Source organism: Hemitrygon akajei, chromosome 16 (assembly GCF_048418815.1).
Source record: "Hemitrygon akajei chromosome 16, sHemAka1.3, whole genome shotgun sequence".
Classification (NCBI taxonomy): domain Eukaryota; kingdom Metazoa; phylum Chordata; class Chondrichthyes; order Myliobatiformes; family Dasyatidae; genus Hemitrygon; species Hemitrygon akajei.
In genome coordinates, this window is record NC_133139.1 from 28,073,991 (window position 1) to 28,095,147 (window position 21,157).

General features: G+C 44.1%; 1 long non-coding RNA gene across 1 annotated transcript; it reads left to right on the forward strand.

Annotated features, from left to right (window-relative positions):
• Positions 1-15,286: 15,286 nt before the first annotated feature.
• On the forward strand, positions 15,287-21,157 carry LOC140739895 (uncharacterized). Its single transcript, XR_012101766.1, has 2 exons — positions 15,287-15,812; positions 19,537-21,157. It is a non-coding gene; the product is annotated as an uncharacterized lncRNA (long non-coding RNA).

Consider the following 21,157-nt stretch of genomic DNA (forward strand, 5'->3'; position numbering starts at 1 on the left):
CATTGTTGGGTAGTCATGTGCTTCACTTTAATTACTCACAGTGCTGAACCCATGCTCTGCAGGAAAGGCAGCAGCCACAAATCCAAGTCCGTTACAAATGAACTGGCTAACTCAGCAGTACTGGCACTTCCTCCGTGGACCCCTTTGCCTGCACAAAGAAATCTTTACAATGGTGTCTGTTCTTCAGACAGGGTTCTGCAATTCTTCCATTGTGCTCTTCCCCGGTCTCCACTTCTCCTCAACTCCTGCAAAAAGACCCAAAACCAGCCAGGGTTCTCCTCGAAATGTGATGCTGCCAATCTCTCTCGAATGTTCCACGACAGCCGGCTGGCCAGAATGTTATCGAGACCAACCCGATTGGCTGACACAACATTCCTAAGTGGATCAAATGACTCCTTATCTTAACAGAAACCAAAATACTGGACTGTAAAGTTTGATTAGCAGAGCGCACTACGTTTTACAGAAAAGCTGCAGAAAATAAAATACTCAATAGCGTAGCTGTACTAATACAATAAAACATCTTCTTAACCAGGGTATTACAAATTTCCCCCCCTCCACCAAAAATAGTCATGCTCTCATGACTTGTAAGGCTTTGGAACTTATCAATCAGTTATTAATAATACAGTATTCAAATAAATCTTGTGATTACAGGACCTCCAATCCATTTGTAAATGGAAATACCATATCTCACCATTGGGATTGACACAACACTTTCCCTAGATGCATCATATGCCAGCCTATCTGGAGGACTGCTGACTTTTGGACTCCTTGTGACCGTTTCTGTTTACTTGGGGATGCCTCACCCTGTCTATCAGTCGTACCTCCTGGCAGCTCAGTGCCTCCTGCCCCACCCCCACCCCCGAATGAACTCATCTTTATTTCCAATTATATTTGAGCCCAGTTCCCTTCACTGTCTAATATCACATCTGGCTGTCCAACAATTGTCCTCCCCACTATATCCAGGTCAGGACTGGAAGATTCAGAAGTATCTTCATCGGCTCTTGGGAAATTTGTGTAAGGTAAAGCATACCACACTGCCAAACGTTTCTGCATTCTCTGAGTCTATACACCATTCAGTGGGTTTCTCTTCAGGTCTTTCCGCTGAAATCGCACTGTTGTCTGGCTTATCCTCAGCTTGTCGCCTTTCTTTTCTCCTGCTCTTTTGCAGAGTTCTTTTACTAGATGTAGGCTCCATATCAGGCTCTGGGTCAATATGCATTCCCTGCCCTAGAGGTAAAAGATGATTCTGATGGAGAATTTTGACGGGACTATTCCCATCTTCTGGCTTCAAATGGAAAACTGGTAAATTTGGCATCTAGCTCTCCACTATATATGTCGTAGAAACCCAGTGGTCAGGCAACTTTATACTTCCTTTGTAGTCCCAAATTTCTTATTAGAACTCTGTCTCCAGGGATCAATAGAGAGAACTTGATTTTTGGATCCTATCTCTTCTTGTTTCCCTGGTTTTGTTTGGTAGCTGAAACAGCTGCTAGCTCATAAGCTTTTTGCAGTTCTTTCCTCATATCAGACACATACTTGAGATACGTCTTCTGTGGCAAGTCCTCGTCAGCGGTTCCAAAGCAAAGGTCCGCAGGCTTTGTGTCTGAACACCGAACAGTATGGCGAGCAGCCAGTGGCTTCATTCTGAGCACAGTGTAGCAATGTACCAAATGTCCGATCTGCTGGCTCCACTTGCTCTTTGTGTTGGCATCCAGAGTTCCAAGCATGTGTCGCAATGGCCCGTTGAATCTTTCAGGCTAGGGATCATCTTGAGGGTGATATGGCATCGTCCTTGACTTCTCAACTCCAAGCTTGCTCATTCATGTGGGGGCAAATACTCCCATTATAAGAAGTCTCGTGGGAGCGTGCGAGGAAAGAAGTGGAGAGAATTATTTGAAATCCTTGTCCATCCACCCAGTGTTCAGAGCTGCTTTTGAGAAGGTGCATGTTCCTCCTAAGCAGGATGATAAGCAGAAATGAGGAACTGTGTGGTGCACCCAGTCTAAACGTGTCATGTTACGCCCTGGGGGAGTAGCTAAAGTGACAGAAATCCCCAAATGTGTCAGAATGGCGCCTAGGTGAATGCTCCAGAAGTTCAGGAAAAAGAGTCGCACTTACGTGCAGGACTGCTGGTGAGACCTGAACTATAGAAACCTTCGGCTGCCCACTCGCACAGGATGAGAGTAATTGCCAGGAACACCTCAGGAAGAAGTGTTACTGTCCAACACGGAATGCAAATTACACATCTCTTTCCTGTCATGGTAGTGTCTAGTTTTCCGGTGAGGAAAATGGAAGAGACATAAATCTCCTGGATCATGTAATTTATAATAGTTTTTTAAATGTTGAATAAAGATAGCGTTGCAGTTAGTGTCACACTTTACAAGACCAGCTGTTTGTAAGGAGATTGCACATTCTCCCCATGATCGTGTGGATTTCCTCCAGACACTCTGGTTTGCTTCTACATTCCAAAGATGTATGGACTAATAGGTTAATCGCTCACATCGGTGTCATTGGGTGTCACGGGCTTTTGGGCCAATAGGGCCTGTTACCATACTGTATTATTAAATAAAGATAAAACATAAATAATTTTATGTCCTGCTACAAAGCAACAGATTTCATGTCATCTATGTCAGTGATAATAAATCTGATTCTGATTTTGAAAGGTAATAAATTCTTAAGAGGGCTTTTTACGTGTTGATAATATTTCCCTACTGTGGAGTTTCGAAATGAGGCCACAGACTCAAAATGATGGCATGGCCATTTTGGACAGGAGTGAGGCCACGAGGGTGAGATTCCAATTAGCCTGTACTCTTGGGCTGAGTCCGATGACCTTAGGGTTAAAGTTCAAAGTATCAGGTTACAACAACAACAACAACAACAACAATAATAATAATATCAGGTGATTTCAGTGGAATTGACTTATTGCAGATTGTGATTCTGGGGAACTTGCTTCCCCTGGATAGAGTATCCAGGAAACACAGGCTTTTAATAAGGCCTTGGGCAATAGTGACTGAGGGAGTTTACCCAGGGAGTAGACATTTCTAGAGGTTCAGTGCATTCAAGACACCGAATTTTAATATAATTTTGGATCCAAGGGAAGATAGGGAGATGGTGTGGGACTGTGGAGCTGAACTGGAAAATTGACCACAATCTTGCTAAATGTCTGTTTCTTATGTTCTACCCAGGTTAGATAGGCTTTGCCCATGAAAGCTTTGTCAGACCAGGTGTGTTTTTGATTCAATAATCTGCCAACTCTGAGCTCACCATATATTTTTGTGTACCAACTACAATTTTTAAAAATGTAATTACCGAATTAAACATTTAATTCAGAAGTACGAGCCTTGTAATTGAAATCCTGAGGCACTACAAAATCCGTTGCACTGCTGCTTAAAGGATCAAAACATTTCCTTCAGCCTTTTGAAAAGTTGACACCATCCAAGACAAAGCAGCTGCATGGTTGGTTAAGGAAGGAAATTGGAATTGGTTTAGACAATAGACAATAGGTGCAGAAGTAGACCATTCGGCCCTTCGAACCTGCACCGCCATTTTGAGATCATGGCTGATCAATTCCTATCAATACCCAGTTCCTGCCGTCCCCATATCCCTTGATTCCCCTATCCATAAGATACCTATCTAGCTCCTTCTTGAAAGCATCCAGAGAATTGGCCTCCACTACCTTCCGAGGCAGTGCATTCCAGACCCCCACAACTCTCTGGGAGAAGAAGTTTTTCCTTAACTCTGTCCTAAATGACCTACCCCTTATTCTCAAACCATGCCCTCTGGTACTGGACTCTACCAGCATCTGGAACATATTTCCTGCCTCTATCTTGTCCAATCCCTTAATAATCTTATATGTTTTAATCAGATCCCCTCTCAATCTCCTTAATTCCAGCGTGTACAAGCCCAGTCTCTCTAACCTCTCTGCGTAAGACAGTCCAGACATCCCAGGAATTAACCTCGTGAATCTACGCTGCACTTCCTCTACAGCCAGGATGTCCTTCCTTAACCCTGGAGACCAAAACTGTACACAATACTCCAGGTGTGGTCTCACCAGGGCTCTGTACAAATGCAAGAGGATTTCCTTGCTCTTGTACTCAATTCCCTTTGTAATAAAGGCCAACATTCCATTAGCCTTCTTCACTGCCTGCTGCACTTGCTCATTCACCTTCAGTGACTGATGAACAAGGACTCCGAGATCTCTTTGTATTACTCCCTTACCCAACTCTACACCATTCAGATAATAATCTGCCTTCCTGTTCTTACTCCCAAAGTGGATAACCTCACACTTATTCACATTAAACGCCATCTGCCAAGTATCTGCCCACTCACCCAGCCTATCCAAGTCACCCTGAATTCTCCTAACATCCTCATCACATGTCACACTGCCACCCAGCTTAGTATCATCAGCAAATTTGCTGATGTTATTTTCTATGCCTTCATCCAAATCGTTAACGTAAATGGTAAACAGCTGTGGTCCCAATACCGAGCCCTGTGGCACCCCACTAGTCACCACCTGCCATTCCGAGAAACACCCATTCACCGCTACCCTTTGCTTTCTATCTGCCAACCAGTTTTCTATCCATGTCAATGCCTTCCCCCCGATGCCCTGAGCTTTGATTTTACCCACCAATCTCCTATGTGGGACCTTATCAAATGCCTTCTGAAAATCGAGGTACACTACATCCACTGGATCTCCCCCGTCTAACTTCCTGGTTACATCCTCGAAAAACTCCAACAGATTAGTCAAGCATGATTTACCCTTGGTAAATCCATGCTGGCTCGGCCCAATCCTATCACTGCTATCTAGATATGCCACTATTTCATCCTTAATAATGGACTCTAGCATCTTTCCCACCACCGATGTCAGGCTGACAGGTCGATAGTTCTCTGTTTTCTCCCTCCCTCCATTCTTAAAAAGTGGGATAACATTAGCCATTCTCCAATCCTCAGGGACTGATCCTGAATCTAAGGAACTTTGGAAAATGATTACCAATGCATCCGCAATTTCCAGGGCCACCTCCTTTAGTACCCTAGGGTGCAGACCATCTGGATCTGGGGATTTGTCAGCCTTCAGTCCCATCAGTCTACTCATCACCGCTTCCTTCCGAATGTCAATCTGTTTCATTTCCTCTGTTACCCTATGTCCTTGGCCCATCCATACATCTGGGAGATTGCTTGTGTCTTCCTTAGTGAAAACAGATCTAAAGTACTCATTAAATTCTTCTGCCATTTCTCTGTTTCCCATAACAATTTCACCCAATTCATTCTTCAAGGGCCCAACATTGTTCTTAACTATCTTCTTTCTCTTCACATACCTAAAAAAGCTTTTGCTATCTTCCTTTATATTCCTGGCTAGCTTGCGTTCGTACCTCATTTTTCTCCCCGTATTGTCTTTTTAGTTAAGTTCTGTTGTTCCTTAAACACTTCCCAATCATCTGTCCTCCCACTCTCTTTAGCTCTGTCATATTTCCTTTTTTTTAATGCTATGCAATCTCTGACTTCCTTTGTCAACCACTGAGGCCCCTTTCCCCCCTTTGAATCCTTCCTTCTCTGGGGTTTATTATTACCACATGTACTGAGATACACTGAAAAGCTCGCCTTGTATACTGCTCATACAGATCAAACCATTACACAGTGCGTTGAGGTAGAAAAAAGTAAAACAGTAACAGGATGCAAAATAAAGAAAAGTTACAGAGAAAATGAGTGCGTGTAAACAATGAGGTGCAAGATAATAATGAGGTAGTTTGTGAAGGCAAGAGTCTGCCTCATTGGACTAGGGAACAATTCAATCAAAAATTCCAGTGGTTGGAACTGAAATCGATGAAGATGTGGTTTTGTGTGGTGGAGTGACTTTGGATATGAGCAAAAGGACAGAGTTGGAGAAGCTTAGAGATCTTCAGTGACTGTAATGCTAAAGAGAGAGAGGTCATGGTAGATGTAACCTTAGTGATGTCAAGAATACAGGGAAGGAAAGTTAGATGAGAACTGTAATCGCAAGTCTGTGAACAAGGTGGTGCTGCCTGTGGCTGTGGGAAGAGACAGTAATGGAATCGTAGCTGGGAACCGCAGTTTGTAGTGGATTGGTCACCCATGATAACATCAGATGGTCTGCCTTCCCCATTGTAACTGGAGGGGCTCTTCCCCTACCAGTCCTGGCTAGTAGGCATGCTCTGTGACAATGGGAGTCAATGAAGAAGATGTGAGTATTGAGGGAATGCAAAAACAGATTTCACCCCTTCAGATAATATTGTGTAAGAACAGTATTAAAGGATCCTAAATTACAGCCACTTCTAGATATACCACTCATAAAAGACCGCTTTTTATTGAGACTGCTACTCTCTGCAATATGAACTAGGACTGTTGTTCATAAACGCGAGAAATTCTGCAGACGCTGGAAATCCAAAGCAACACACACAAAATGCTGGAGGAGCTCAGCAGGTCAGGCAGCATCGATGGAAATGAATAAACGGTCGACATTTTGGGCCGAGACTCTTCTTCAGGACTGAAAATGTAGGGGGAAGATGCCAGACTAAAAAGGTGGGGGAGCGGGAGAAGGATAGCTAAAAGGTGATAGGTGAAGCCAGGCGGGTAGGAAAAGTAAAGGGCTGGAGATGAAGGAATGTGATAGGAGAGGAGAGAGGACCTAGGGGGAGATGATAGGCAGGTGAGCAGAGGTAAGAGGACAGAGTGGAGAATAGAAGAAGAGAGGGGGGACCCATTAGGTGGGAGGCTACCTAGATGGAATATAGGAATATAAGAGGTTGCTCCTCCACCCCGAGGGTGGCCTCATCATGGCATAAGAAGAGGCCCTGGACCAACCTGTCAGCACAGGAATGGGAATGGGAATTAAAATATTTGGCCACCAAGAAGTTCTGCTTTTGGCAGATGGAGCGGAGGTTCTCGATGAAATGGTCCCCCAGTTTACAATGGGTCTCAGCAGTGTGGAAGAGGCCTCATTGGGAGCACCGGACACAATAGACAACCCCAGCAGATTCACAAGCCTCACTTGGAACGACTGTTTGGGGCCCTGGATGGAGGCGAGGGAGGAAGTGAATGGGCAGGTGTAGCGTTCCGGCCGCTTGCGGGGATAAGTGCCGGGAGGGGGATTACTGGGGAGGGACGAGTGAAGAAAGGAACCATGGAGGAAGTGATCCCTGCATAAAATGGAGAGAGGGGTGGGAGCAAAGGTGTGCTTTTGGTGGTAGGATCTCTCTGGAACTGCTGTTCTCTGTAATGTACATTAGGATGATGATACAGTTCAGTCAGGATGGTGAGTGAGTGAAGAAAAACCTGCCAGGTGTGGCACTCCCATGCACCCCAACCCCTCAGTGGTGGAGTAGCCTGGATGAGTAACTGTAGAGCGTGGTACACGGTACACGCAGATTCTACACGGTACATGTACATGGTACATGTAGATGGTACACGTAGATTCTACATGGTACATGTAGATGGTACACGGTACACGCAGCTGGTACATGTACATGTAGATGGCACACGGTACATGTATATGGTACATGGTACATGTAGATTCTACACGGTACATGTACATGGTACACGGTGCAGCCAAGAGGTCCCAATGGTGCAGGGAATGAGTGTTTGGTGTGGACTGGGATGCCAATCACATGGACTACTTTGTCTTTGATAGCGTCTTTAGTCATTTTAAAGAAATGTTTGGGTCCTTTAAACATGGTTCCAGTTGGTTTTAATTCTGCCATTTCCAACAAGTGCCCTTCTCCTGACTTTTCATCCATTTCCTGATCACTGAAATGGTTGGAACTCGGCTGACTGGAGCAGCTTTCTAAAACAGAAATCTCTGGTTCTATTTACAGCTTCCTGTTTTGCACTTGGGATTAAAAAAAATCCCCTCACTGCAGTCTGCATGAGCTTTGACGCTCCCAACGAGACGGGCTGTGTTTACTTAGCATCTCCCATACCGGTTATTACCTCAGAGTTAGCAATCAAAAGGCAAGAGGTGTTGTTTTGATTTTAGTAAACACTGACTTGAGGAAGAGATATTTTCTTGGGAATGTTGGTGTTGGCCACTGTTCAGGCCCGTTACATTGTTTGTGCTTCAAAAGCAGAGATCGACCATCCCGTTGAGTACCTCATCACTGTCACCTTCTGTACCAAGCTAAGCTTCTTATCTCCCTGCACAATGTGCTGGGTCAGATACGGTACGTACACCAACCCAAAGGGCCTGTGTTTGTTCATACGCTCGGATTTATGAAAGGAAAGGCAGGTTTGTCAGAGGCATTTTGATATGGTAGTGAGGAGATACCATAGGGGAAACCCAGGGGGAGGGTACATTTGTACTTTCAGTAGGCCTTCAGTGAGGTGCGGAGAACAATCTGTTGGAGGAATGGAGCAGGTTGTAAAGCCACGGAGTAACACAACATGGAAGTGGGCCCTTTATCCATGCTGAGGGAAATGGATGTTTCAGGTTGAGTCCAGATGAAGCGTGTCCGGCTGAAGTGTGTCAAACGGCCATTTCCCTTACAGAGGCTGTCCGACCCGTTGAGTTCCTCCAGCAGTTTATGAATAGATCCAGATTCCAGTACCTGCAGTCCCTTGCGTCACTCTCTACAAGCTGCACGCAAGCGGTTATTCAAGGAAAGGGGGATTGCAGTGATAAATTAGCATGAATATTGGAATGCCTACATAGAGTGGAAATGGAGAGATGGTTTCACATAGTGGGGGAGTCTAGGACCAGAGGGCACAGCCTCAGAATGCAAGATCGATCCATTTGGAACAGAGGTGAGGAGGAATTCCTTCAGACAGGGAGTGGACTTTATTACCACACATGGGTGTGGAGGAGAAGTCATTGGGTATGTTTAAAACAGAAGTTGACAGGTTCTTCATTAGTAAAGGTGTCAAGGGTTACAGGGAGAAGACAGGAGAACGGGGCTGAAAGGGATAATAAATCACCCATGTCGAAATGGCTGAGCAGACTCGATAGGCTGCTTGGCCTAATTCTTGGCTCCTATGTCTTATGGTCTTTTGGACTGGAGGTTGCTTAGCTGAAAGAAATCAGAGAGAAGGAAGAAGTAAGTTAGGTTCAGCCTGTGAGGCTGTGGCTGGATGACCGGTGCTGGGGGCAAGAGTGGTTCACAATCTTTACCTGTGGGGGATCAAGTGTAACATATCCAAGTCTGCTGAAGATGTGGATCTGGGTGACAGCTTGGGTTGTCAGGCGGATACACTGACAGGTTGAGAGGCTGCAGGCAGGTGTGTGATTGGGTAGTGAAATGGCAAATGGAAGGTAATGTTAACGAGTATGAAGGAGAAAAATAGAAGAACTTTGTTTTAAGCGTTGAGGGACTGAAGAGTTCTGGCCATAGATTTATAGAATTGGACAGCATTGTTCCCTTAAAGTGGCCACATGTGTATTTAAGGTGGGGAAGAAGGCACATGGATCTCAGGTCGGGACATAGCTCCGGGGTGTTCCCTTGACGGGGATGTCCAAAACCTGAGATACTGTCTTGAAGTAAGGATTTGCCCACCGAGGACTGTGATGAACAGATACTTCTTCACTCCAAGGATGGTGAACCTTGGGAATTCTCTGTCAAGAGGTCTGATTCATTGAGTATATCTCCATCAGTCATTGACAGATTTTTGGATATTTATTTAATCAAAGTTAGTGCAGGAAATTTACTCTGGGGTAAAACTTCAGCCAGATCTTATTTAAGTCAAAGTCAATGTGAAATTTATTATCAAAGTACGTATTTGTTACCATGTACCACCTTGTGATTCATTTTCTTGCAGGCATTTACATAAGAATAAAGAAATACAATAGAATTTAGGAAAAACTATACATAAACAAGAGCCGAGCTGATTGGTGAGATTGAGAATGACTTCGGGCTGGGCACCGGGCTCTGTGTCCCAGAGTGAGGCAGTACCCGATGCTTGGACAATTGAAACACCAGCACAGGTAGACTGGAAGCCCAAGCATTGGGAATGGAGGCAAAGGATGGGTTGATATCACTCACTCTCCTGTGAGTTTTCATTCTCCCTCTGCGGAGCTGAGGCTGTGAACTGATCCGGCTGCTCGGCAGTTTTGCCCCGCTGGTGTGACGAACTGGGGACCGAGGCTTGGGCCCTCTCCAGCTGCTCGGCAGTTTTGCCCCGCTGGTGTGACGAACTGGGGACCGAGGCTTGGGCCCTCTCCAGCTGCGGTGGGAGCGGATCTGGGGGCTCAGTCTGGTTTGGAATGCTGTTAGCCAGCTTCTGTTGTTTCCATGAATTGTGTGTTTTTTCTCTCCCTTTCTCTACGCACCGGTTTTTGGTCTGTCTTCTATTAAAATTGGGTTACTTGCGTTTCTTGCTTTGCGGCTTCCACGTAAGCAGACAAATGTCAAGGTGTATAATTTATAAATTCTTTGATAATAAACGTGCTTTGAATCTTTGAACCTTTGAATGAACATAAGCCCAGTGGAACCATTCTAAGGGCAGGAGTAGGGGCAAAGGAGGGTGACAGCTGCCTTAAAGCCAGTCACTTCGGGCAGATGGGGCTCGTCAGCTGTGGTTGGCAGCTCATCTAGGAGAAGGAAAACTCTGATCTCAAACTTTCGCAGCCTATACCCCCTCTTGGGGAGGGTTTTGGAAGACATTGCTTTCAATGATGATGCAATTTCTGCAACACCGCCAGTGCCAAACTGCAGTGGCCTTGCCGTTCCTTTGGACTCATCCGCTGTGTGGAGAGGGGGAGCCCACTACACGGGCAACAGCTCACCCTCCATTTTATACTGGCATAACAAGTGTCAGGAAGGTTGCAACATTTATGGTCGACCTGACCAACAGAGGGCCTCAAGTTACACAAAATAGACTGATAATGTGCAAAAGAAGATACACCGTGTGAATTTAATAATACTGGAAACCAAAGTTGTAGAATCCTTAAAAGCGAGGCTGAGGATTGTGGAATCAGTCGAGGGTTGCGGTGAGTGGATTTATCCTTGCTGGGTCTGCAGCCTGATGGTTGTGGGTTAATAACTGGCCGTTGGTTTATTATTGCCACGTGTCCAGAGGTACAGTGAAAAATTTGACAGATAGGTCAATTTATACCGTCGGTAAATTAAGCTAGTGCAAGGGCAAAGCGATAATAGAATGCAGGACTTAATGTCAGACAGAAGAAGCAAGAGATCCGCCTCTGAGTCTGTTTCTTCTCAGGTCTGGGGCTGTGGAGGGAGGCGGAAGAACAAAGGAGATGGCTACATGTCAACAGTGGGGAAAGAGGTGGTGACTATCGTAAAGAATGGGATAACAGGGTAATAGAAAAATAACAACAGAATTAAACAACTGCAACATGGATTTCCACAAGAGAAATTATGTTTGATAAAGCTACCTCAGTATTTTCAGGATGTAGCAGTGTTGTATGCGGATTTTCTGAAAGCTTTTTGTGAAGTCCCTCATAAAAGCTTAGTGCGCAAGGTTAATGCGTATGGCTTGGGGGGGAAAACCTATTGGCTTGAAATAAATATTGATTAGCAGAAAGGAAACGGAGAAAGCACATTTTTAAAGATTGCTAGTGTCGCTGCTTTGGCCTCAGCTAACGGTGATTTGAATGGGGGAATCACATGTAGCAGTTTGAAGTTCATTGGTGACACTAATTGGGACTGGGTGCGATTGTGACTTGTGGAAATTGAGCGAGTGTGCAAAAAGTAGCAGACCGTGTTATGTGGATAAATGTGAAGTTATCCGTTTAGTGTGTAAAGCAGAAAGACAGTATGATTTAAGTTGTGTTAGATGTACAAAATCAATTGAGTGCTGGTGCACAAAGTGAAGTGAGTGTCCTTGTACACCCACCAAAAGCTCAAAGTAAATTTTATGATCAGAGTACATATATGTCACCACATACAACCCCGAGATTCATTTTCCTGCAGGCATACTCAGCAAGTTTATAGAATAGTAACGATAAAAGGATCAATGAAAGACAAACCAGGAGACAAAATTCTGTGCAAATACTAACATAAATAAATAGCAATAAAGTACGAGATCATGAAATAACAAGATAAAGTGACTTCATTAGTTGTGGGAAACAATGCAATGGATGGGCCAGTGACTGAAGTTATTCCCTTTTGTTCAAGAACCTGATGGCTGAGGGGTAGTAACTGTTCCTGGACCTGGTGGTGTGAGTCCTGAGGCTCCTGTATCTTCTACCTGATGGCAGCAGCAAGAAAAGAGCTTGGCCTGGGTGGTGAGCATCTCGGATGATGGATGCTGCTTTCTTACAGCAGTGTTTCATGTAGATGTGCTCAATGGTTGGCAGGGCTTTACCTGTGATGCATTGGGCCAAATCCGCTACCTTTTGTAGGATTTTCTATTTAAAGGCTCCGAAACAGTTTCTTCCACCAGGCCATCAGACTGATTAATTCATGCTGACACAATGGTATTTCTAGGCTATACTGACTGACCTGTTGTACATACTATTACAAATGACTATAATTTGCACATTCAGACGGAGGCGTAACATAAAGCTTTTTACTCGGCACGCACGTAAGAAATAAAGTCAATTCAGTTCAGTCCTCTGGTCCTACACGTGCTCTCCCATCTCTGCACCTTATTGACAGAAACAGGTACCACAGTAGTGTAGCAGTAAGCGGAATGCTATTACAGCCCAGGGTGTTAGAGTTCAGAGGTCAATCCCAGTTCTCCCTGTAAGGAGTTTGTATATCCTCCCCATGGAATGTGTGGGGTTTCTCCAGGTGCTCTGGTTTCCTCCCACAGTCCAAAGACGTACCAGTTAGCAGGTTAATAGGCCATTGTAAATTGACCCATCACCAGGCAACGGTTAATCGAGGGTTGGTGGGCTATTCCGTGTTGTATCTCGAAATAAATAAGGAAAAATAAATAAAGCCAACTTATTGACAGATCTATAAGACTGGTGAAGTATTTGAAGGGAGAAATGTTTCTCGATTATGCTGATAAAGGAGGAAAGGAGGACAAGCTGGAATGCTCTTTGAGTCCTGCCAAATGGGTTTTGGCCTGAAACATCGACTGTACTTTTTTTCCATAGATGCTGCCTGGCCTGCTGAGTTCCTCCAGCACTTTGCGTGCGTGGCTGTTTGTAGCCTGAGACGTCAAGTGTCCCACCAGGCTCGGTGAGCAGAGCTCTCTCCGCTGAGGAGCTGGCTGAAGAGAGCATCTGACAGAGTCAAGGACCAGGATAGGGTCTGGATGCAAGATTAACTAACCTTCAGGACTGCGTGGGAGGAAGAGCAATTAAATGCTGTCAGGAGGGAACAAATGTGGAGGAAGTAAAGTGAGAAAAAAAATTAAGGGGATCTGTTCACCTCCGGTGATCGAGGACAAGAGGACTGGGTAGAAGAAACATGCTGAAGACATCAGGAGCAACAATCCCAGAGGCCAACCATCACAGAGAAGTGGTTAAACCCCCAAGTCTGGTGGTTGGGGAAGCCCCTCAATGTGAACCTATCCTCTTCACAAGTGTGCGGCCAACATGCCAGCTTAGCAAATAAAGTAAATCTAACAGAGCACGGTAAAATAGTTCATGTCATGCGGGTTAATAAAGATGTGTAGAAATAGAACCCTGGTGAGTGATTACTTGCTTGGAAGTGTTGTCACTGTGAGAGAACGAGAGAGACAGACAGACAGAGACAGAGACAGAGACAGTGAGAGAGAGGGAGGAAGAGAAGTAGACAGAGAGAGAAACTGAGAGACAGAGAAAAGAGAGAGGAGAGACAGATGGACAGTCAGACAGAGAGAGACAGGTAGTGAGAATGAGAGGGAAAGAGAGAGAGAGAGAGAGAGAGAGAGAGAGAGGGAGGAAGAAAGGAAGAAAGAAAGCAAGAAGAAGAAAGAAGGAATAAGACCGGCTGAATGAAAGCTGAGAAACTGCGGTGAATTGACAGATAGCCAAGCAAGCAGAACCAGCAGCAGGAAGCCTGGGAATAATAGCTGAGTTAAAAACGGAATGTGGCAATTCCTGGGAAATTATTGTTTATGAATATGTAGGAAAGAATCGGCCTTCCCTTTTATGATATATGGATTCTTTTCTAAACAAACAAGGGTTATGGTACCTAATTACCAAACAGAAGGCCGAGAAGGGACAGGAAAAGATAGATAATTGTTTGGAGGAGTTACGTACGAAAAAAAAGGAGACTAGATAATTCAAGGGGTTGTTAAAGGAAAGAGATAAAGAAGTAGCTCAGATAAAGTTGCATCTGGATGGATGGTGGAGTGATTGCACCAGGAGTATAAGCAGTTTTATCTAAGAAAAGATGTATTGGCATCGAAGAAGGTCTAGAGGAGAGTCACAAGAATGATTCTGGGAATGAAAGGGTTAATGTGTGAGCAGTACTTGATTGTTCCAGAGTTTAGAAGAATGAGGGGGGATCTCATTGAAATGCATCAAATATTGAAAGATCTAGACAGAGTGGATGAGGAGAAGATGTTTTCTACAGTGGGGGAGTCTAGGACCAGAGGGGTCAGCCTCAGAATAGAGAGACATCTCTCTAGGACAGAGATGATGAGGAATTTATTCACTTTATTTTGATTATTTAGCAATACAACACAGAGTAGGCCGTTCTGACCCTTCGAGCCACACCATATCAGCAACCCCACTGCGGCCTTTTTGAGGCATCATCAGGATGTCCGTGATGCTGGGGAGGCTGGTGCCCAAGATGGAGCTGGCCGAGTTTGCAACTTTCGGCAGCTTCTTCTGGTCCTGTGCAGTGGCCCCTCCATACCCGATGGTGATGCAGCTAGTTAAAATGCTCAGATGGTACATCTGTAGAAATTTACAAGGGTCTTTAGTGACATACCAATTCTCCTCAAATTCTTCATGAAATATAGCTGCTGTTGTGCCTTCTTTGTAATTGCATCAATATGTTCCACGTAGGATAGTTCCTCAGAGATGTCGACACCCAGGATCTTGAAACTGCTCAGTCTTTCCACTTCTGATCCCTCAATGAGGACTGGTGCATGTTCCCTCGACTTAGGCTTCCATGATAATTTCCTTGGTCTTAACAAAGTTGAGTGCAAAGTTCTTTCTGTGAGATCCCTCAACCAGCTGATCTCACTCCTGTACACCATCTCATCACCATCTGAAATTCTGCCAACAATAGTTGTGTTATTGGCAAATTTATAGATGGTATTTGAACAATGCCTAGAAAAAAAGTTATGGGTGTAGAGAGAGTAGAGCAGAGGGCTAAGCACGCATCCTCGATGTACGCCAGTGAGGAGGAGATGTTATTTCCAATCTGCACAGATTGTGATCTGCCGATGGGGAAGTCAGACAGAGGTACATAGGCACAGGTTTGGAGCTTTTTGATTAGAACTGGGTGTATAATTCTGATAAACATTGAGCTGTGTTCAGTAAACAGCAGCCTGGCATAAGTCTTACTACTGTCCAGGCTAAATGGTGAGCCAGTGAGTTTGCATCCACCGTAGACCTATTGTGGCGATAGACAAATGGCAGTGAGTCCAGGTCCTTGCTGAGGCAGGAGTTGATTCTAGCCATGACCAACATCTCAAAGCATTTCATCACTGTAGATGTGAGTGTCACTGAGTGATAGCCATTGAGGCAGCTCACCCTGCTCTAACCTGAATCGAAATTGTCTTCCATAGGTCGTACCTGGACTTCTTGTATAATTCTGGATCACTGGTCTTGAATACCACAGGCCTCAGCAGGCTATGGATCTCCTGGTTCATTCACCGTGCCTCATTTGGATATGTTCTTGAAGGCACACACCCATCCACACATGTTTTGATGAAGTCGGTGACAACTGTGACATATACATTCAGACACAAAGATGAATCCCTAAATGTTGCTCAGTCCATTGACTCAAAGCAGTCCTGTAAGTGCTCCTCCATCTACCTTGACCGTGCCTTCTTGGCCCTCATCACGGTGCTGTAGTCTTTATGTTGGGAGTAGAAGGACAGCCAGGTGATCAGGCTTTCCAAAGGGATAGCATGGTATGCGTTCTTGATGGTGGTATAACAGTGGTCGAGTGTGTTGACAGCTGATATGTTGGTGGAAGTCGTTCAGAGACTTCTTCAAGCTGGCATGGTTGATATCCCCAAAGTGATAGGGAAGGTATCAGGGAGTGTAGTTTCATGCCTGCTGAAACTACAGAGCTTTGCTCCTCCAGTGCACACTTGATGCTGACCTAAGGTGGAAAATACACTGCTACGAGGATGATGGCAGAAAATTCCGCAGCAGATGAAAAGGGAAAACATTTGACCATTAGATGTTCCAGGTCGGGTCAACAGGACTGAGGCAGAACCGTCACATCTCTGCACTACAATGACTTAATTTTGAAGCATACTCCACCTCCTCTGCCTTTAAAGGACTGAGATGTCCTGTCTTTATGGTGAAATATGAAGCCATCGAGCTGCAGCTTTGCATCCTAAGTGCTAGTTGTTAGGCATGTTTCGGTGAAGCAAAGTACACAGCAGTCCCTGATGTTCCTCTGATACTGCAATCTTGGTCTGAGGACTTCAATTTTATTTTCTAGAGACTTTACATTTGCCAGAAGGATAATTGGGAGTGTGAGGAGTCTAAAGCGTTTCCAACCTACTTGCAGCCCAGCACGTTTCTCTTGCTTTCTTTTTCTTAAAGGGAAACAGCACTTACAACCCGGGTCTGCAGTCCGGGATCAGTCAATTTTAAGTATCAATAGACTTCTTGAATGTCTTAAAATGATGGGGGGGGGGGGGGGGAGAGAGAGAGAGGGAGGAAGGGAGAAAGAGAGAGAGAGAGAGAGAGAGAGAGAGAGAATTTGAAGAACCTTCTATGCTTCAAGAGGCAACTAGACAACCGGGTGACCTGTTGGGGCACCCTTTGAGAGAAAGTTTGTGCAGTCTGATGCGATGTGCTTTGGAAATTAAAGAAGAACAACTCAGTTGATTAAAGAAGAAAGACGTGTAGCAAGACAAATATAGGTCCTCCTCGTTTAAGAAAGAACACTTTCGAGGACTACATTTCTGGTTGATCTGCCACCCTCAAGAACTGATCAGTTTTGTTGTATTTTTTATGTGGGAGGAGGGAGTTGGGGGTTAGAAACGTAGAGCATAGAAAACCTACAGCACAATACAGGCCCTTCAGCCCTCAAAGTTGTGCTGAACATGTCCCTATCCTAGAAATTACTAGGCTTATCCATAGCCCTCTATTTTTCTAAGCTCCATATACCTATCCAAAGTCTCTTAAAAGACCCTATTGTATCTGCCTCCACCACCGTTGCCGGCAGCCCATTCCACGCACTCACCACTCTCTGAGTAAAATGCTTACCCCTGACATCTCCTCTGTACCTACTCCCCAGCACCTTAAATCTGTGTCCTCTTGTGGCAGCCATTTCAGCCCAGGGAAAAAGCCTCTGACTATCCACACGATCAATGCCTCTCATCATCTTATACACCTCTATCAGGACATCTCTCATCCTCCTTCACTCCAATGAGAAAAGGCTGAGTTCACTCAACCTATTCTCATAAGGCATGCTCCCCAATCCAGGCAACATCCTTGTCAATCTCCTCTGCACCCTTTCTATGGCTTCCACATTCTTCCTGTAGTGAGGTGACCAGAACTGAGCACAGTACTCCAAGTGGGGTCTGACCAGGGTCCTATATAGCTGCAACATTACCTCTCGACTCTTAAATTCAATTCCATGATTGATGAAGGCCAATACACCATACACCTTCTTAACCACAGGGTCAACCTGCGCAGCTGCTTTGAGCGTCCTATGGACTCAGACCCCAAGATCCCTCTGATCCTCCACACTGCCAAGAGTCTTACCATTAATACTATATTCTGCCATCATATTTGACCTACCAAAATGAACCACTTCACACTTATCTGGGTTGAACTCCATCTGCCACTTCTCAGCCCAGTTTTGCATCCTATCAATGACCCGCTGTAACCTCTAACAGCCCTCCACACTATCCACAACACCTCCAACCTTTGTGTCATCAGCAAACTTACTAACCCACCTAAGAATCAAGTTTAATACCGGGGAATTCAAGTGGTTCAAATCAGCGAGGGAAGCCGAAGCGTTTGTGGCAAGTCTTCCGGCTATCCAGCCATCTTCGGAATCTGATCGGACCTCCTAAAATGGTGGATAAGTACTCGTAGTAAAATTACTTTCTCTGGACTCGGAATTCACTTGAATCACTCAGACATTATTCACAGAAACTCTAAAGGCTGTTGACAATCTCTCCCGGGATTTGGTGTGTGTGTAATCTATTTTCACCTCTGTATAACTTTACCTACGGAGTTCTACAACTAAATCTAACTTGTTTTGGAGGTTTGAAGTCTTTAGTGAAGGCCTCCCTGTTTGTCGGTTCACAGTTCAACTGCTGATTTATTTTTCCTCTGTTTTAAATACTTACGGTATTTATTTTATCTTTTTCTTTTCTTCACCCCCTTTTTTTTCCATTCGCTGAATGTTTTTTTCTCCCTTCTCGGTAAACGGTTGATAAATACTCATCTTGAATTTACAATTTTCCCCTCCCTCTTTTTTTTCTTTTTCCTTCTTACCTTTTTTTTCCCTTTCTCTTACTTTATCCTTCTATAATATTTTGCGGGTAGATTAGTTTTGGTTTTCTTCCGATTTTCTCTGTATTAAGTTGTATATCTCGGCAGAAGGTGTTCTAATCTGTAGTTATGTTTCCTAGTGCATAAACTAGTTACTGTTTGTTATAGCATTTATACGGAACTGCTGTCAATGACACAGATCTGGAAGTTGTATTTGAGTTAATTTCTTTGGTAGAGCTAGCTACTTGTTTTGATAGCCGTCTAGTTTTGGGTTGTGTGGGTGGGATGAGTTTTCCAGTTCCAACATTTCTTTATTGTTTAGGACATGTTTATATTTTGACCTTACGAATCTATGTTTACATCTCTGCTCCCAGACTGCTATTGTACCGCTTAATTTTTTATATGCCTGCTGCCTTTTATGCATTAGTAATTGATAATGGCTAGTGCACTTAAATTTGTGAGCTGGAATGTAAAGGGACTGAACCACCCTGTTAAAAGGAGGAAGGTATTCTCACATATTAAACAACTCAAAGCTGACATTGCTTTCCACCAAGAAACTCATATTCGTTCATTATTCAGTTCTCAATTCAGATTTAAAGTTCCATAAGATCTGGGGGCCTTTTATCGAGTACTTTCATAACCTTCCTCTTGACTAGGGTTTTTTTTTTCTTTTCGGTCCCTTGCTTTCAGCTCCCTTTTTTTTCTGGTAGAAGGCATCATTATCCTCTGTTGCTAAGTGTATTCACAGTCTGGGAGTTTGGCTGTCCTGACTTATACTCTCTATATTGTGTTGTGGTTGGTCTGGAGTTGTTGTTTTTTTTCTTGTGTTGTGGGGTTTGGGGAGGACACTAAGCTCACTTGTCTTTAATTTAGGTGCTTTTTTGTTAAATTCTCTTCCTCTGTAGCATATTGATATTGTATGCTTAACCTTGCTCTGTATTAATGCTCCTCATTGGGATTTGGGGTTTTTAATTTTGTAAAATGTTTTGAAAAACTAAGAAAAAAAAATTTAAAAAAAACTTACTAACCCATCCCTCCACTTCCTCATCCAGGTCATTTATAAAAATCACGAAGAGTAAGGGTCCCAGAACAGATCCCTGAGACACTCCACTGGTGACCGACCTCCCGGCCAAATATGACCCAACTACAACCACTCTTTGCCAGTTCTGGATCCACAAAGGAATGGCCCCTTAGATCCCATGCTTCCTTACTTTCTCAATAAGCCTTGCATGGGGTACCTTATCAAATGCCTTGCTGAAATCCATATTCACTACATCTACTGCTCTTCCTTCATCAATGTGTTTAGTCACATCCTCAAAAAAATTCAATCAGGCTCGTAAGGCACGACCTGCCCTTGACAAAGCCATGCTGACTATTCCTAATCATATTATACCTCTCCATATGTTCCTAAATCATCCTGCCTCTCAGGATCTTCTCCATCAACTTACCAACCACTGAGGTAAGACTCACTGGTCTATAATTTCCTGGGCTATCTCTACTCCCTTTCTTGAATAAAGGAACAACATCCGCAACCCTCCAATCCTCTGGAACCTCTCCCGTCCCCATTGATGATTCAAAGATTATCACCAGAGGCTCAGCAATCTCCTCCCTCACCTCCCACAGGAGCCTGGGGTACATCTCATCTGGTCCCGGTGACTTATCCAACTTGATGCTTTCCAAAAGCTCCAGCCCATCCTCTTTCTTAATATCTACATGCTCAAGCTTTTCAGTCTGCTGTAAGTCAGCACTGCAATCACCAAGATCCTTATCCATAGTGAATACTGAAGTAAAGTATTCATTAAATACCTCTGCTATTTCCTCTGGTTCCATACACACTTTCCTACTGTCACACTTGATAGGTCCTATTCTTTCATGTCGTATCCTCTTGCTCTTTACAAACTTGTAGAATGCCTTGGGGTTTTCCTTAATCCTGCCCGCCAAGGCCTTCTCATGGCCCCTTCTGGCTCTCGAAATTTCTTTTTTAAGCTCCTTCCTGTTAGTCTTATAATCTTATAGATACTTTTACCTGAGAATATCTGTTCCGAATTTAAGCTTCCAATCTCCTGCCTGATAGCGTCATAATTCCCTTTACTCCAATTAAATGCTTTTCTAACTTGTCTGTTCCTATCTCTCTCCAATGCTATTGTAAAGGAGATAGAATTATGATCACTATCTCCAAAATGCTCTCCCACTGAGAGACCTGACACCTGATTGGTGTGCCTGAGCTGTTTTTGTTCTTTTTTTGCATGAAGATAGGATTTGGGGTTGGTGATTGTGCTGCCTTGCTTTTCCTTCTTGGTTTCATGGCTACCAGGAATTGAGGAATTTCAGAGTTGTGTACTTTGAAAATAAGCCGAACCTTTGAACCTTTGAGCAGAGCTCCTTCCAGCATTGAACAAAAGCCGAAGTGAAAACACCCAGTAAATAGAGTTGAGAAGGATGACGGAACTGGCCGAGAAGAAAATTGTATGAAAGAAAGAATTTTGAAGACAGCAGAGGAGAGGTAAACAACACATGGGGATTGAGAGAGCCCCTCGTTGTTAAATTAGACACTTTGCAAGTGCGCAGGTAAGAGCCTAGTTTAGCAATGAAAGGAAATGCATTAGTGATTGTTAAAATTTTGCATGTTAAATAACCAACATACAAAATGATTAATAAATAGTTTGGAAACAG